This window comes from Phyllobates terribilis, unplaced genomic scaffold (genome assembly GCF_046119375.1).
Source record: "Phyllobates terribilis strain yellow unplaced genomic scaffold, ASM4611937v1 Scaffold_1__5_contigs__length_1240528914, whole genome shotgun sequence".
Lineage (NCBI taxonomy): Eukaryota > Metazoa > Chordata > Amphibia > Anura > Dendrobatidae > Phyllobates > Phyllobates terribilis.
In genome coordinates, this window is record NW_027362761.1 from 1,234,075,914 (window position 1) to 1,234,088,439 (window position 12,526).

Sequence of the window (12,526 nt, forward strand, 5' to 3'; positions counted from 1 at the left end):
GTGCCCGGAGGGCGGCCCGTCTCTGGAGGGGCTTTTCCTTCAGGGTGCCTTAGTCCGGTAGTACTCCTATATCCTGGTGGTGGGCCGATGTCTTTTCACCCTAGATTTTTGTTTTGTATTTCTGTCTCCTGAATAGAAGGTTTGCCGGCATCGAACTTGAGCCTTGGATGGTGAGTGTGTAGGTTGTGTTCTGTATATATTGTATATAATGTATAATAGGGGGTTTTAGTTAGGTTGGGTGGGGGATTTGGGGGGGGTTCTTCATCGGCGGTGATAAGAGGACTGATCTGGCCTGGTCCAGGCCCCGCCTGGGGAAAAACTTTGGGGCCTGATCCTAGCTCGGAGTAATCCTGAACTTTGTGGCCAGAGCTGGATCAGGGGTGGCGGGATAGTTAGTGTAGGGCTGTGTTTTATGTATATATATTAAAAATTACAAAATATACAAAAAAAAAAAAAAAAAATTGTCCATGTCACTATTGTATATATTGTTATTTTTGGTTTTCTGCGGTGTGAATGAGGTGCGGTAAGGGGGTGACTAAGGTCAGGCAGTGGGACCAGTAGGTTAGTGTTAGTGTCCGGTTGTATATACGTTATATTAGGTTTAGTGTTTTATTGTATATAATCTTGTATATAGGACGGTGTTTTATGTGTATATAGGACGGTGTGAGTGTTGTGTGGGATTGTATATAGTAGTATGGATGAAGCTGGGCCGGGGGTCTTATAGGTTTTATAATATTTATTTCCTGTATATATATATATATTCCTGCGGTGATTTATTTTGTTTCTATTTTCTGTGATTTGTCGTCTTGTTTTGTTCTTATGTTCGCTGTCCTGTAATGTATTATTGTTCTGTCATGTACTGTATATATACAGGAGGAGCTGTACTGTACAGTGTATATATACAGGAGGAGCTGTACTGTGCAGTGTATATATACAGGAGGAGCTGTACTGTACAGTGTATATATACAGGAGGAGCTGTACTGTGCAGTGTATATATACAGGAGGAGTGGTACTGTGCAGTGTATATATACAGGAGGAGTGGTACTGTGCAGTGTATATATACAGGAGGAGTGGTACTGTGCAGTGTATATATACAGGAGAAGTGGTACTGTGCAGTGTATATATACAGGACAGGAGGAGTGGTACTGTGCAGTGTATATATACAGGACAAGAGGAGTGGTACTGTGCAGTGTATATATACAGGACAGGAGGAGTGGTGCTGTGCAGTGTATATATACAGGACAGGAGGAGTGGTACTGTGCAGTGTATATATACAGGACAGGAGGAGTGGTACTGTGCAGTGTATATATACAGGACAGGAGGAGTGGTACTGTGCAGTGTATATATACAGGACAGGAGGAGTGGTACTGTGCAGTGTATATATACAGGACAGGAGGAGTGGTACTGTGCAGTGTATATATACAGGACAGGAGGAGTGGTACTGTGCAGTGTATATATACAGGAGGAGTGGTACTGTGCAGTGTATATATACAGGACAGGAGGAGCAATACTGTGCAGTGAATATATACAGGACAGGGGGAGCGGTACTGTGCAGTGTATATATACAGGACAGGAGGAGTGGTACTGTGCAGTGTATATATACAGGACAGGAGGAGTGGTGCTGTGCAGTGAATATATACAGGAGGAGTGGTACTGTGCAGTGTATATATACAGGAGGAGTGGTACTGTGCAGTGTATATATACAGGACAGGAGGAGTGGTACTGTGCAGTGTATATATACAGGACAGGAGGAGCTGTACTGTGCAGCGTATATATACAGGACAGGAGGAGTGGTACCGTGCAGTGTATATATACAGGAGGAGTGGTACTGTGCAGTGTATATATACAGGACAGGAGGAGTGGTACTGTGCAGTGTATATATACAGGACAGGAGGAGCTGTACTGTGCAGCGTATATATACAGGACAGGAGGAGTGGTACCGTGCAGTGTATATATACAGGAGGAGTGGTACTGTGCAGTGTATATATACAGGACAGGAGGAGCTGTACTGTGCAGTGTATATATACAGGAGGAGTGGTACTGTGCAGTGTATATATACAGGAGGAGCTGTACTGTGCAGTGTATATATACAGGAGGAGTGGTACTGTGCAGTGTATATATACAGGACAGGAGGAGCTGTACTGTGCAGTGTATATATACAGGACAGGAGGAGTGGTACTGTGCAGTGTATATATACAGGAGGAGTGGTACTGTGCAGTGTATATATACAGGACAGGAGGAGTGGTACTGTGCAGTGTATATATACAGGACAGGAGGAGTGGTACTGTGCAGTGTATATATACAGGAGGAGTGGTACTGTGCAGTGTATATATACAGGACAGGAGGAGTGGTACTGTGCAGTGTATATATACAGGACAGGAGGAGTGGTACTGTGCAGTGTATATATACAGGAGGAGTGGTACTGTGCAGTGTATATATACAGGAGGAGTGGTACTGTGCAGTGTATATATACAGGAGGAGTGGTACTGTGCAGTGTATATATACAGGAGGAGTGGTACTGTGCAGTGTATATATACAGGACAGGAGGAGTGGTACTGTACAGTGTATATATACAGGACAGGAGGAGTGGTACTGTGCAGTGTATATATACAGGAGGAGTGGTACTGTGCAGTGTATATATACAGGAGGAGTGGTACTGTGCAGTGTATATATACAGGAGGAGTGGTACTGTGCAGTGTATATATACAGGACAGGAGGAGTGGTACTGTACAGTGTATATATACAGGACAGGAGGAGTGGTACTGTGCAGTGTATATATACAGGACAGGAGGAGTGGTACTGTGCAGTGTATATATACAGGAGGAGTGGTACTGTGCAGTGTATATATACAGGACAGGAGGAGTGGTACTGTGCAGTGTATATATACAGGACAGGAGGAGTGGTACTGTGCAGTGTATATATACAGGACAGGAGGAGTGGTACTGTGCAGTGTATACATATAGGACAGGAGAAGTGGTACTGTGCAGTGTATATATACAGGACAGGAGGAGTAGTACTGTGCAGTGTATATATACAGGACAGGAGGAGTGGTACTGTGCAGTGTATATATACAGGACAGAAGAAGTGGTACTGTGCAGTGTATATATACAGGACAGGAGGAGTGGTACTGTGCTGTGTATATATACAGGAGGAGTGGTACTGTGCAGTGTATATATACAGGACAGGAGGAGTGGTACTGTGCAGTGTATACATATAGGACAGGAGAAGTGGTACTGTGCAGTGTATATATACAGGACAGGAGGAGTAGTACTGTGCAGTGTATATATACAGGACAGGAGGAGTGGTACTGTGCAGTGTATATATACAGGACAGAAGAAGTGGTACTGTGCAGTGTATATATACAGGACAGGAGGAGTGGTACTGTGCTGTGTATATATACAGGAGGAGTGGTACTGTGCAGTGTATATATATACAGGAGGAGTGGTACTGTGCAGTGTATATATACAGGACAGGAGGAGCTGTACTGTGCAGTGTATATATACAGGAGGAGTGGTACTGTGCAGTGTATATACACAGGAGGAGCTGTACTGTGCAGGGTATATATACAGGAGGAGCTGTACTGTGCAGTGTATATATACAGGAGGAGTGGTACTGTGCAGTGTATATATACAGGAGGAGTGGTACTGTGCAGTATATATATACAGGAGGAGTGGTACTGTGCAGTGTATATATACAGGAGGAGCGGTACTGTGCAGGGTATATATACAGGAGGAGCTGTACTGTGTAGTGTATATATACAGGAGGAGTGGTACTGTGCAGTGTATATATACAGGAGGAGTGGTACTGTGCAGTGTATATATACAGGAGGAGTGGTACTGTGCAGTGTATATATACAGGAGGAGTGGTACTGTGCAGTATATATATACAGGAGGAGTGGTACTGTGCAGTGTATATATACAGGAGGAGTGGTACTGTGCAGTGTATATATACAGGAGGAGTGGTACTGTGCAGTATATATATACAGGAGGAGTGGTACTGTGCAGTGTATATATACAGGAGGAGTGGTACTGTGCAGTATATATATACAGGAGGAGTGGTACTGTGCAGTGTATATATACAGGACAGGAGAAGTGGTACTGTGCAGTGTATATATACAGGAGGAGTGGTACTGTGCAGTGTATATATACAGGAGGAGTGGTACTGTGCAGTGTATATATACAGGAGGAGTGGTACTGTGCAGTGTATATATACAGGAGGAGTGGTACTGTGCAGTGTATATATACAGGAGGAGTGGTACTGTGCAGTATATATATACAGGAGGAGTGGTACTGTGCAGTGTATATATACAGGAGGAGTGGTACTGTGCAGTGTATATATACAGGAGGAGTGGTACTGTGCAGTGTATATATACAGGAGGAGTGGTACTGTGCAGTGTATATATACAGGAGGAGTGGTACTGTGCAGTATATATATACAGGAGGAGTGGTACTGTGCAGTGTATATATACAGGACAGGAGAAGTGGTACTGTGCAGTGTATATATACAGGAGGAGTGGTACTGTGCAGTGTATATATACAGGAGGAGTGGTACTGTGCAGTGTATATATACAGGAGGAGTGGTACTGTGCAATGTATATATACAGGAGGAGTGGTACTGTGCAGTATATATATACAGGAGGAGTGGTACTGTGCAGTGTATATATACATGACAGGAGGAGTGGTACTGTGCAGTGTATATATACAGGACAGGAGAAGTGGTACTGTGCAGTGTATATATACAGGAGGAGTGGTACTGTGCAGTGTATATATACAGGAGGAGTGGTACTGTGCAGTGTATATATACAGGAGGAGTGGTACTGTGCAGTATATATATACAGGAGGAGTGGTACTGTGCAGTGTATATATACAGGAGGAGTGGTACTGTGCAGTGTATATATACAGGAGGAGTGGTACTGTGCAGTGTATATATACAGGAGGAGTGGTACTGTGCAGTATATATATACAGGAGGAGTGGTACTGTGCAGTGTATATATACAGGACAGGAGGAGTGGTACTGTGCAGTGTATATATACAGGAGGAGTGGTACTGTGCAGTGTATATATACAGGAGGAGTGGTACTGTGCAGTGTATATATACAGGAGGAGTGGTACTGTGCAATGTATATATACAGGAGGAGTGGTACTGTGCAGTATATATATACAGGAGGAGTGGTACTGTGCAGTGTATATATACAGGACAGGAGTGGTACTGTGCAGTGTATATATACAGGACAGGAGGAGTGGTACTGTGCAGTGTATATATACAGGACAGGAGGAGTGGTACTGTGCAGTGTATATATACAGGACAGAAGGAGTGGTACTGTGCAGTGTATATATACAGGAGGAGTGGTACTGTGCAGTGTATATATACAGGAGGAGCTGTACTGTGCAGTGTATATATACAGGACAGCAGTGGTACTGTGCAGTGTATATATACAGGACAGGAGGAGTGGTACTGTGCAGTGTATATATACAGGACAGGAGAAGTGGTACTGTGCAGTGTATATATACAGGACAGGAGGAGTGGTACTGTGCAGTGTATATATACAGGACAGGAGGAGTGGTACTGTGCAGTGTATATATACAGAAGGAGTGGTACTGTGCAGTGTATATATACAGGAGGAGCTGTACTGTGCAGTGTATATATACAGGAGGAGCTGTACTGTGCAGTGTATATATACAGGAGGAGCTGTACTGTGCAGTGTATATATACAGGAGGAGCTGTACTGTGCAGGGTATATATACAGGAGGAGCTGTGCTGTGCAGTGTATATATACAGGAGGAGCGGTACTGTGCAGGGTATATATACAGGAGGAGTGGTACTGTGCAGTGTATATATACAGGAGGAGTGGTACTGTGCAGTGTATATATACAGGACAGCAGTGATACTGTGCAGTGTATACATATAAGACAGGAGAAGTGATACTGTGCAGTGTATACATATAGGACAGGAGAAGTGATACTGTGCAGTGTATACTTATAGGACAGGAGAAGTGATACTGTGCAATGTATACATATAGGACAGGAGAAGTGGTACTGTGCAGTGTATATATACAGGACAGGAGAAGTGGTAGTGTGCAGTGTATATATACAGGACAGGAGGAGTGATACTGTGCAGTGTATATATACAGGACAGGAGAAGTGGTACTATGCCGTGTATATATACAGGACAGGATAAGTGGTACAGTGCAGTGTATATATACAGGACAGGAGGAGTGGTACTGTGCAGTGTATATATATACAGGAGGAGTGGTACTGTGCAGTGCATATATATACAGGACAGGAGGAGTGGTACTGTGCAGTGTATATATACTGGACAGGAGGAGTGGTACTGTGCAGTGTATATATACATGACAGGAGAGGTGGTACTGTGCAGCGTATATATACAGGACAGGAGGAGTGGTACTGTGCAGTGTATATATACAGGACAGGAGGAGTGGTACTGTACAGTGTATATATACAGGAGGAGTGGTACTGTGCAGTGTATACATATAGGACAGGAGAAGTGGTACTGTGCAGTGTATACATATAGGACAGAAGAAGTGGTACTGTGCAGTGTATATATACAGGACAGGAGGAGTGGTACTGTGCAGTGTATACATATAGGACAGGAGAAGTGGTACTGTGCAGTGTATATATACAGGACAGGAGGAGTAGTACTGTGCAGTGTATATATACAGGACAGGAGGAGTAGTACTGTGCAGTGTATATATACAGGACAGGAGGAGTGGTACTGTGCAGTGTATATATACAGGACAGAAGAAGTACTGTGCAGTGTATATATACAGGACAGGAGGAGTGGTACTGTGCTGTGTATATATACAGGAGGAGTGGTACTGTGCAGTGTATATATATACAGGAGGAGTGGTACTGTGCAGTGTATATATACAGGACAGGAGGAGTGGTACTGTGCAGTGTATATATACAGGAGGAGTGGTACTGTGCAGTGTATATATACAGGACAGGAGGAGTGGTACTGTGCAGTGTATATATACAGGACAGGAGGAGTGGTACTGTGCAGTGTATATATACAGGACAGGAGGAGTGGTACTGTGCAGTGTATATATACAGGAGGAGTGGTACTGTGCAGTGTATATATACAGGAGGAGCTGTACTGTGCAGTGTATATATACAGGACAGGAGGAGTGGTACTGTGCAGTGTATACATATAGGACAGGAGAAGTGGTACTGTGCAGTGTATATATACAGGACAGGAGGAGTAATACTGTGCAGTGTATATATACAGGACAGGAGGAGTAGTACTGTGCAGTGTATATATACAGGACAGGAGGAGTGGTACTGTGCAGTGTATATATACAGGACAGAAGAAGTACTGTGCAGTGTATATATACAGGACAGGAGGAGTGGTACTGTGCTGTGTATATATACAGGAGGAGTGGTACTGTGCAGTGTATATATATATACAGGAGGAGTGGTACTGTGCAGTGTATATATACAGGACAGGAGGAGTGGTACTGTGCAGTGTATATATACAGGAGGAGTGGTACTGTGCAGTGTATATATACAGGACAGGAGGAGTGGTACTGTGCAGTGTATATATACAGGACAGGAGGAGTGGTACTGTGCAGTGTATATATACAGGACAGGAGGAGTGGTACTGTGCAGTGTATATATACAGGAGGAGTGGTACTGTGCAGTGTATATATACAGGAGGAGCTGTACTGTGCAGTGTATATATACAGGACAGGAGGAGTGGTACTGTGCAGTGTATATATACAGGACAGGAGGAGTGGTACTGTGCAGTGTATATATACAGGAGGAGTGGTACTGTGCAGTGTATATATACAGGACAGGAGGAGTGGTACTGTGCAGTGTATATATACAGGAGGAGTGGTACTGTGCAGTGTATATATACAGGACAGGAGGAGTGGTACTGTGCAGTGTATATATACAGGACAGGAGGAGTGGTACTGTGCAGTGTATATATACAGGAGGAGTGGTACTGTGCAGTGTATATATACAGGACAGGAGGAGTGGTACTGTGCAGTGTATACATATAGGACAGGAGAAGTGGTACTGTGCAGTTGTTGCTTAAAGCTTGTCGAGCCTGGAACCTCTCAGAAGTTTCCAGATATACCTGGATTAGCTCCGTCTTATGGGCAGCCATGTTTAGATCCAGTTACACATGAGCTTTCACCGATGACTTCTCGTCAGTAATACCTGTCAGAATATCAGACAGACCGGTCTTCAGTATTTCTAGGATCTGACCCCCATCAAGATCACCTACATTATCAGAAACGATATCCTTCACTGATTCCTGTAGGACAATTCATGGATCCATTCCTGTGAACTGCTCCTTAATGTGGATCTGTTTAATAGCCAGCTCGGTCTTCTCCAGATGGTGGATCAGATCAGAGATGAAGAGCGTCACATTTTCTTCCGATACACGAATCTCATTTATCACCTGTTTCTTTAAGATTTTTAACTGTTTATTAAACTCATGAAAGATGGACCTCACTCGGTTGGAGATGTAGACGGCTTTGTCTTGGAGTTCCTCCATCTTCTCATGCAGTTCAGGAAGTTTTCCCTCGATCTCTTCCCTCCTTTTAGTCAACGTCCTTTTAGTCCCTCTTTTTGGCCAAGACAATCTCAAATGGAACCAGCTAGTGGTCCTTGTGTTCGTTCTCCAGGTAGGAAGTGCAGATACAACATTTGTCCTTGGAGCAGTAATGGTCCAGTAATTGCTGGTGGACAGAACACTCCCTTATGTCCAGAAGAAATCATGAGATCATGAATGATGTTCTGCTTTACTGTAGACTTTTCAGGTGGCCGTTGCACACAGAAGCTTTGCGTATAAGCAGGAATTGACGGCAGGTACGTGGCAGTGAATGCAGAAGGTGCGGAACACGTGTTTCTTGACTGTATAAGAGGGTCTTCGCTATGTTGCTCATTCAAAGGTTCCTTCTGACTTTGGGGGGTCGTCTACTGAACCTTTCCATACATTCAGGACATGTGGGTTCTCCTTCCATCTGGTTGTCTCACATTCTCGTGATGCACATCTGGCAGACGTTGTGTCCACAAGGTAGAGTCACCGGATCGTTGTAGACGTTCATACACACGTAGAAGGTCAATTCATCTTGGGGGTCGTCTACTGAACCTTTCCATACATTCAGGACATGTGGGTTCTCCTTCCATCTGGTTGTCTCACATTCTCGTGATGCGCATCTGGCAGAAGTTGTGTCCACAAGGTAGAGTCATCGGATCGGTGTAGACGTTCGTACACACGTAGAAGGTCAATTCATCTTGGGGGACGTCTACTGAACCTTTCCATACATTCAGGACATGTGGGTTCTCCTTCCATCTGGTTGTCTCACATTCTCGTGATGCGCATCTGGCAGAAGTTGTGTCCACAAGGTAGAGTCACCGGATCGGTGTAGACGTTCGTACACACGTAGAAGGTCAATTCATCTTGGGGGTCGTCTACTGAACCTTTCCATACATTCAGGACATGTGGGTTCTCCTTCCATCTGGTTGTCTCACATTCTCGTGATGCGCATCTGGCAGAAGTTGTGTCCACAAGGTAGAGTCACTGGATCGGTGTAGACGTTCGTACACACGTAGAAGGTCAATTCTTCTTGGATCTCTACAGCTGCCATCTCGGAAAAGGTATAATGAGAGTCAGAGTTTTCGAGTGCGTCCTCCTGGCCAAGTCTCATTATCAGACGATATTTTTGGCTATGAAGCGTGGTGGGCGTCATCATATTCTGTAGAGAGTGTGGACTTTGGACCTAAGCGTGGGCAGCTGGCTCAAACTCCTTTAACCCTTTGAAAACACCATTACTTATTCACTTCAATGCTCACTGTGATGTGATTTTATCAATCCTGTCCATATTGGTCCAACCGAGGCCGACTGAATTGTGGTCCTTACACGGACCGTGACCTCTGCAGCCGGGCTCAGCAATGTAAGAGGAGACACACCGGGAATTGTGGTCCTTACATGGACCGTGACCTCTGCAGCCGGGCTCAGCAATGTATGAGGAGAAACACCAGGAATTGTGGTCCTTACATGGACCGTGACCTCTGCAGCCGGGCTCAGCAATGTTGAGGAGACACACCGGGAATTGTGGTCCTTACATGGACCGTGACCTCTGCAGCCGGGCTCAGCAATGTAAGAGGAGACACACCAGGAATTGTGGTCCTTACATGGACAGTGACCTCTGCAGCCGGGCTCAGCAATGTATGAGGAGACACACCGGGAATTGTGGTCCTTACATGGACCGTGACCTCTGCAGCCGGGCTCAGCAATGTATGAGTAGACACACCGGGAATTGTGGTCCTTACACGGAACGTGACCTCTGCAGCCGGGCTCAGCAATGTATGAGGAGACACACCGGGAATTGTGGTCCTTACACGGACCGTGACCTCTGCAGCCGGGCTCAGCAATGTAAGAGGAGACACACCGGGAATTGTGGTCCTTACATGGACCGTGACCTCTGCAGCCGGGCTCAGCAATGTATGAGGAGACACACCAGGAATTGTGGTCCTTACATGGACAGTGACCTCTGCAGCCGGGCTCAGCAATGTATGAGGAGACACACCGGGAATTGTGGTCCTTACATGGACCGTGACCTCTGCAGCCGGGCTCAGCAATGTATGAGGATAAACACCAGGAATTGTGGTCCTTACATGGACCGTGACCTCTGCAGCCGGGCTCAGCAATGTATGAGGAGACATACCAGGAATTGTGGTCCTTATACGGACCGTGACCTCTGCAGCCGGGCTCAGCAATGTATGAGGAGACACACCGGGAATTGTGGTCCTTACATGGACCGTGACCTCTGCAGCCGGGCTCAGCAATGTATGAGGAGACACACCGGGAATTGTGGTCCTTACACGGGCCGTGACCTCTGCAGCCGGGCTCAGCAATGTGTGAGGAGACACACCGGGAATTGTGGTCCTTACATGGACTGTGACCTCTGCAGCCGGGCTCAGCAATGTATGAGGAGAAACACCAGGAATTGTGGTCCTTACATGGACCGTGACCTCTGCAGCCGGGCTCAGCAATGTGTGAGGAGACACACCGGGAATTGTGGTCCTTACATGGACTGTGACCTCTGCAGCCGGGCTCAGCAATGTATGAGGAGACACACCGGGAATTGTGGTCCTTACATGGACCGTGACCTCTGCAGCCGGGCTCAGCAATGTGTGAGGAGACACACCAGGAATTGTGGTCCTTACACGGACTGTGACCTCTGCAGCCGGGCTCAGCAATGTGTGAGGAGACACACCGGGAATTGTGGTACTTACATGGACTGTGACCTCTGCAGCCGGGCTCAGCAATGTATGAGGATAAACACCAGGAATTGTGGTCCTTACATGGACCGTGACCTCTGCAGCCGGGCTCAGCAATGTGTGAGGAGACACACCGGGAATTGTGGTCCTTACATGGACTGTGACCTCTGCAGCCGGGCTCAGCAATGTATGAGGAGACACACCGGGAATTGTGGTCCTTACATGGACTGTGACCTCTGCAGCCGGGCTCAGCAATGTATGAGGATAAACACCAGGAATTGTGGTCCTTACATGGACCGTGACCTCTGCAGCCGGGCACAGCAATGTATGAGGAGACACACCGGGAATTGTCGTCGTTACACGGACCGTGACCTCTGCAGCCGGGCTCAGCAATGTATGAGGAGACACACCGGGAATTGTGGTCCTTACACGGACCGTGACCTCTGCAGCCGGGCTCAGCAATGTATGAGGAGACACACCGGGAATTGTGGTCCTTACATGTACCGTGACCTCTGCAGCCGGGCACAGCAATGTATGAGGAGACACACCGGGAATTGTGGTCCTTACATGGACCGTGACCTCTGCAGCCGGGCTCAGCAATGTATGAGGAGACACACCGGGAATTGTGGTCCTTACATGGACCGTGACCTCAGCAGCCGGGCTCAGCAATGTGTGAGGAGAAACACCAGGAATTGTGGTCCTTACATGGACTGTGACCTCTGCAGCCGGGCTCAGCAATGTATGAGGAGACACACCGGGAATTGTGGTCCTTACATGGACCGTGACCTTAGCAGCCGGGCTCAGCAATGTATGAGGAGAAAAACCGGGAATTGTGGTCCTTACATGGACCGTGACCTCTGCAGCCGGGCTCAGCAATGTATGAGGAGACACACCGGGAATTGTGGTCCTTACATGGACCGTGACCTCTGCAGCCGGGCTCAGCAATGTAAGAGGAGACACACCAGGAATTGTGGTCCTTGATCACCTTGAAATTGTCCCAGGAAATGAAGTCTTCCTCCCCGTCATTATCACAGTTCCATCTTTTGTTACACACTGGTTTCTTTCCTTTTTTGTCACCCTTATATTGAACGTTGAAGCATGGCCTAATTATAACTTGGGAAAGGAACAAGAACTCGCACTCTAAGACCACTGCATTACACACTTATTTAGCTATGACCTCCTGCTGTGAACAGGTAATTGAAGTGGGTTCAGTGTATACAAGAGGCTGGGGGGTGATTTTCTCGCCTGGGGAAATAAGTTTCCTCTCTTCACAGA

The 12,526-nt window shown here is 46.4% G+C and overlaps 1 protein-coding gene across 2 annotated transcripts in view; it reads right to left on the bottom strand.

Moving 5' to 3' along the window:
- Positions 1–9,711, bottom strand: part of LOC141164758 (uncharacterized) — a 75,933-nt gene extending 66,222 nt beyond the window's left edge. The window contains exon 1 of one of the 2 annotated variants that reach the window (XM_073650302.1): positions 8,247–9,711. The gene's annotated coding sequence lies outside the window, so the exon portion shown is untranslated. Of the gene's footprint in view, positions 1–8,096; positions 8,216–8,246 lie in introns of those variants that run through there. The other variant, XM_073650330.1, reaches the window with a different exon arrangement.
- Between the last annotated feature and the right edge of the window lie 2,815 nt (positions 9,712–12,526).